This window comes from Petaurus breviceps, unplaced genomic scaffold (genome assembly GCF_028583685.1).
Source record: "Petaurus breviceps papuanus isolate PSGF00001 unplaced genomic scaffold, PetGlider_PUasm1.0 90895, whole genome shotgun sequence".
In the NCBI taxonomy this organism is placed as follows: domain Eukaryota; kingdom Metazoa; phylum Chordata; class Mammalia; order Diprotodontia; family Petauridae; genus Petaurus; species Petaurus breviceps.
In genome coordinates, this window is record NW_027187372.1 from 7,203,909 (window position 1) to 7,209,678 (window position 5,770).

Sequence of the window (5,770 nt, forward strand, 5' to 3'; positions counted from 1 at the left end):
TCTCTCTCTCTCTCTCTCTCTCTCTCTCTCTCTTCTCTCTTTCTCTTCTCTCTGTCTCTCTCCTTTCTTTCTCTGGAAATTCCAGATGTTGCAATATGAAAATAGTGAGATTAAAGATAGGATCTGGACCAGTGATTTCATTGGTACTGGGAACTTTCAGGTGATGTAACTCTCTTTACCAATACAGATTCCCTGCAATTTATAGTGGGAGAATTGTCTAAAGCAACAAAAGGGTAAAGTGACTTATCCTGAGTCACATAGCCAGGATGTGTCAGAGGCAGGATTTGAATGCAGGTCATCATGAATTCAATTCCATCTCTCCATCCATTATTTTACTGTGTCCCTAGACTCAAACAATTTTGGCAATATTTGCTTTGTGATGGACCATCATCTATTACTAATACTACAAATGATCAAAACAATAAGTGTAATCTGACTTGCAGTAACCACAGCACAAAAACAAATATTTGAAGGGAACTGAATAAGCAACAACATTATAATGTGAGAGTAGAAAACGATTTAGGAATTCTGTGTTGGGGGGAAAGTGGAATGGAGTAGGGAGAAGGCACAAAAAGCTAAGAGAGAACTATAGACTCTGTTTTGTGACTGCTTTAATTTAACTTAATTTGGATGCAGTTTGTTGCCTTTCACAATTGAAACGATTTTATTCCTTAAAAGAAAATGTAAAATGCTCTGCTTGTTTATTCCAGTTTGTTGAATCAGGTGATTTTCTGTGTATATGATGTTCTCTTGCTCTGTTCATACTCTAAATCTATGTAGAGATTTTTTTTTAAAGTCACTTGGGACTGGGTAAAGATAAAATGCATTCTTTTTTTTTTTTTTTAAAGCAATCGGGGTTAAGTAACTTGCTCAGGGTTACAGGGCCAGTTATTTCTGGGTGTGCTAAGTATCTGAGCTCGGATTTGATCCCCCGGTCATCCCAACAGTGGAGCCCGTGGTCTTACTCGCTGTGCTACCTGGCCAGCCCTAAAATACATTCCTTTGATTTCAAAATAAATCGGGTGATAGTAGAATTGACACAGAAAGATTAGGGGTCTGGCTAACTAAAGTCTCATCCTGGTTCTGCCCTTAACTTGTTTTGTGACTTTTGCAAAACTCCTTACTGGCCGTAGGCCTCGGTTTCCTCATTTGTAGAATGACATGGTTAAATTAGATTAACATCTAACATGAGTGATCTCTGATTCAACATGACACAGTCTAAGTTTCTCACTAAAATTACATTTTAATTTTATTTTAAAAAGCTTATCTTAAAACACAGAACAAGAAATTTGCACCTGCTATCTGTCGATGACAAAAAATAATGAATCACTTAAAGATGGTTGAGAGTGTTGGGATAAGCATTACACCATTCATTTGTGCTGGAAGATGCTTGCTATCTAAATAAAAATAAGAGTATCTGAGAGATAGTAAAAATATTCAGATTTCAACAGCTAAAATATCTCACTGGTCCATGAAAAGCAGTTCAAAAAAGATCAAGAGGGAAACTATTAGGAAAACTGGAAATGAAAAATAACAGCCCTTCTTAGGAGGTTTTATGTTTCAAATAGCCCACATAGCCATAAGCAAGCTTGTTTCTTTCTCCAGTTCATTTTAGGTAAGAGATTGGCATCCTCCCCTTTAATGGAGCATTGTAAGAGTTAAATGGTAACTGAAGCAATACTTGTGAAATGTATAGAGAAGTAAATGTTTAATCTGTATTTGCAGAAAGCAGTTTACAAACTTCCTGTAGAGGAAGCACTTTTTTTTTAATTGGAGAAAGCATAACTCCTTTTGAATATTTTAAGCCATTTAAAAGTGTTTGACATGAATTCTTGGTTTAGGGTGTTGGGATAAAAAGTGTGAAGTAGATTGCTGTATCTCTGTCAAAGTTTAGTAAACAGAAAGAAGTGGTTCTTGTTCACAGCCTTCAGTGGGTCCTGCTTATCTCCAGAGTGTGATACTTTCAAAATTAGAACTCTTTTAAGGCAGGCAGTAAATAGAAAGGCTTAAGATTCTATCCATTTAAAAATAGTCTGCAAGTAGAAAAGAGGAAGACCTAGAATTAGTTTGTGGTTCGTTTTCCTTAGACATGTCTTACATTAGCCAACTCCTTTTTATTTCCATAGTTTTAGAAAATAAAACTAGAAGCTTTGTGTCATATGAAAATTTTCTCCAGAATGTTTTCATGATGTATCGCATTACTTATTAAAATTTAAAAAGAACTAATAGTATGGAGAGAGAATTTTGACTACAAATAAATTCCTTAAAGGTCCCTTTCCCACTTATTCATTCCTCCCAGCAGTACAAGGGCTGCTTGTATTGCGTTTTAGGCTTAGTGAGACAGCAAAAAATAGAACTTTTTGATATTCTTCTTCTAAGTAGATCAGAAACTTGTGAATAATCAACCCTGAGAAACAGTACCACATCTTCAGAAATCAGGTATCTTTGTCAAGTGTATGTGGTTAGCTTAAGTCACTTTATGTATATGCACATATAGTAATATTTCCCTGCTTCAGAAGATGCATAGTTTCCTGTGAGGTACTCTTTCTACAGATAAAGATTGCAACACCTCCATATCATATTAGATCTCTGATAACACTTCACCAAATGCCTCTTAGGGAATTAGTGAAACCTTGAGTTGGGAGGTTGCAGGTTTGCACTATATGACAATGTATCTTGGTGGTTGGTGTCTTCATGTACTAGGATGTTCTGAGTGAATGCTATGTCAAAGCAATGAGCTCAAAGAATTACAGCAGAGTTATGGACAAGAGGATATCCATAGATTTCGTGGGTATATTTCCTTTTAGGCATTTTAGATAGGTAGTGTTATGCAGTGGGTAGAGGGCCAGGAATCAGAAAGGTCTAGGTTCATCAGGTCCTGCCTGTGACATATGTCCCTGAGACCTTGGGCAAGTCACTTAACATCTTTTTTTTTTAAGCAATTGGGGGGTGTTTCTGGGTGGGTGCTAAGTTTCTGAGCCCGGGATTCGATCCCCAGGTCATCCCGACACTGGAGCCGGTGCTCTTACTGGCTGTGCTACCTGGCCACCCCGTCACTTAACTTCTTAATGCTTTAGGAAATCCTCTAAGATTATAAGTTAGAGAAAAGTTGTGGACCTCCACCAGGGAAAGAAGTTGCCATGTTCAGGAGTTTCTTACAGTGATGAATTTTAGGTCTAAACAAACAAACAAACAAAAATCATATTTCTAGAAACATACATAGTTCTGTAGATATGAGAAACCTGATAGTTGAATGAAATTATACATTTCATTTTAGCTTTCTGTTAAAAGTCTAATTTTTATTCTGACTTGTCACCAAAGAGAAACCTATTTTTGCATATAATACAATAGGATGTCCTACTGAGAATGATTGTCTCAATGAATTGGTGGGAGAGGAATGAAAAATCGAATGTTTTCTACAGAATCAGCAACCAGTGGATACCTGAAAGGAATCCTACTTCTGTATAGTATACTTGAGAAGCAGTTTTCCCTCTTTTCCTTGATGTTTTCCAAGGAGAGGAGACCCATTCCCCTTTTGGATGGCTGTCATTGTTAGAAAGCTTTCATTCAATGAGCTTCAATTGGCTATTTTACAACTTCTAGTGACTGCTCTTGGTTTTTCTGCTGGGCCCAAACCAAATAAATCCAGTTTCTCCTCCCCTGCTGGCCTTTCAAATCCCTCTCCTAGTTGCCCTGCTCTAGAAGGTCACCAGTTTATTAATGCCCCTTTTTAATCCATGGTGCTCCCAAATGAAGACAATGTGGTCTAAACAGGGCCCAGTCTAGATTAATATTGTGAATAACGGGTGGTAGAGAAAATTATAACTGCAAAGTATAAAAATGTAGATTCCACATTAGAGTATTCATTTATACCTTTTTTTGCACTAGCTAATTATGTTGTAGAAATAATGGTATTAAATTTTTTGCCTTTTCCACTATAGAGAAGACTCTTTCCCTTTCTAAAAGAGTGAAGTTGCATAGCTATGATATCAAGATGGCCATCATAAAATTTGATGCCTAGAGCTAAACTTTAAACATTGGTAATGTTTTTTAAAAATTTAAAGGGTTTTATGAGGGACAGTCTTCATGCTGAGGTGGAGGAGTTGAATTTATAAGACAGGAGGAAATGGAGGGATGGCATAATTGAAAGAATACTAGATTTGGGGTTATAGAAGCTGGGTTTTAATTGTGGCTCTGTCAATCACTCTAATTTAGAGTAAGTCGCTTAACTTCCTGTACCTGAGTTTTCTCATCTCTAAAGAGAAAAGAATTTGGAATAAAATATCTTTAAGAACCTTTCTAATTCTAAATCTATAATGCAGTGATTCAAAGAGATTTAAGTGGCTGGTAAATTCTTGGTCATCAGGCTCTGAGTTGAGGAAGTCGTGGAGATTATACGTATAACTATATAATTCATGAGATCATAGGCCAGACTCTGTCCTGAATATTTGCTCTCCACCATCTGTCAGAAAAGGATACTAGATTCCACAATCAATCTTCTAGATTTAGGATTATATGACTATTATATAACTACTCATTGGTGCTCATTTTAACACATCTATGAAGAAAAGTCACCCAACCATTTTAGACATCTCTAAAAGATTGTCAGTTGCAGGGAAAGTACAGACTAGCATTTGTACAAGGGGTTTCCTTACCTAGGTTCAGCCCCTATTCCTATAAAGGAAATATTGCCACCCATTTTATAGAGGTGGAAAGTAGGTTTAAATGATTCAACTAATCAGCAATCAGTATATGCAGAAAACACATTTTAAATCTCCTGATATGGCCAACTGTGGAAACCTAATGCTTAAAATTAGTCTAGAAATCACTTTTATCTCACTATAAAATCAGTAATATCTTTGACTAAAGTACTCCCATGTACAATAGTACTTTGTACTACTATATAGCTAAAGTACTTAGCCTCAAATTGTATTGCTTTTTCTTTTCTTTTTTTTAAATTAGTTTTATGTTAATTGATTTGTCTTTTTTTTTAATTGCAAGCTCCCAAACATAATGCTAATGCTTTTACATTTCTATAATACTGTTCTCTACTAAAGTTCTATTGCATTTTCTTATTTCACATGAAAATATCTCTGGGTTCTTTAGGCTGTGGTAGTGGACCATAAGCTCTTCTAGGTCCCATGAAGTTTGGAAGGCCTTCTTATGGAGTGTGTGTCATTTGAGGACCATGATAAGCATATTTTTAGAGGCTCATTACTGGGAATAATTGGGTCATGGATAACAATTCCCAAAGACCAAGTCATCTACATAAACTATTTCTCCTTCCTTACTATTCACTTTCTTTTCAATTAATTTTATTCTGACATCTTCCATTATTGTTGTACTGTAATTGCGATGATGGCTCTGGAGGAGAAAATGAGGTTGGTGACCTTACACAGTCCTCCCCTCACTCAAATCAAAGTCAACTGCAAGTCCTGTTATCATTTCCCTGATGCCATAGTCCTCTTCAAAAATGAAGGACAAACATAACCTGTGAGTAGTCTGAGCTGCCTGAATGGGAACCCAGTTAGTTGGGTGACTCAGCTTGTCTCCCTCCCTCTCTGTCTCCCTCTCCTCCTCTCCAAAGGAAGGTACATTTTGATGACCAGAAGAGATACCCAGTTAACTTGGGGTTGGCTGGCTAGATTCCTCTCTCTCTCTCTCTCTCTCTCCCTCTCTCTCCCTCTCTCTCTCTCTCTCTCTCTCTCTCTCTCTCTCTCTCTCTCTCTCTCTCTCTCTCTCTCTCTCTCTCTCTCTCTCTCTCTCTCTC

The 5,770-nt window shown here is 36.9% G+C and overlaps 1 protein-coding gene across 1 annotated transcript in view; it reads left to right on the plus strand.

Annotated features, from left to right (window-relative positions):
- PLA2G4A (phospholipase A2 group IVA) overlaps positions 1–5,770 on the plus strand; it is a 179,428-nt gene that overhangs the window by 921 nt on the left and 172,737 nt on the right. The window lies entirely within an intron of this gene.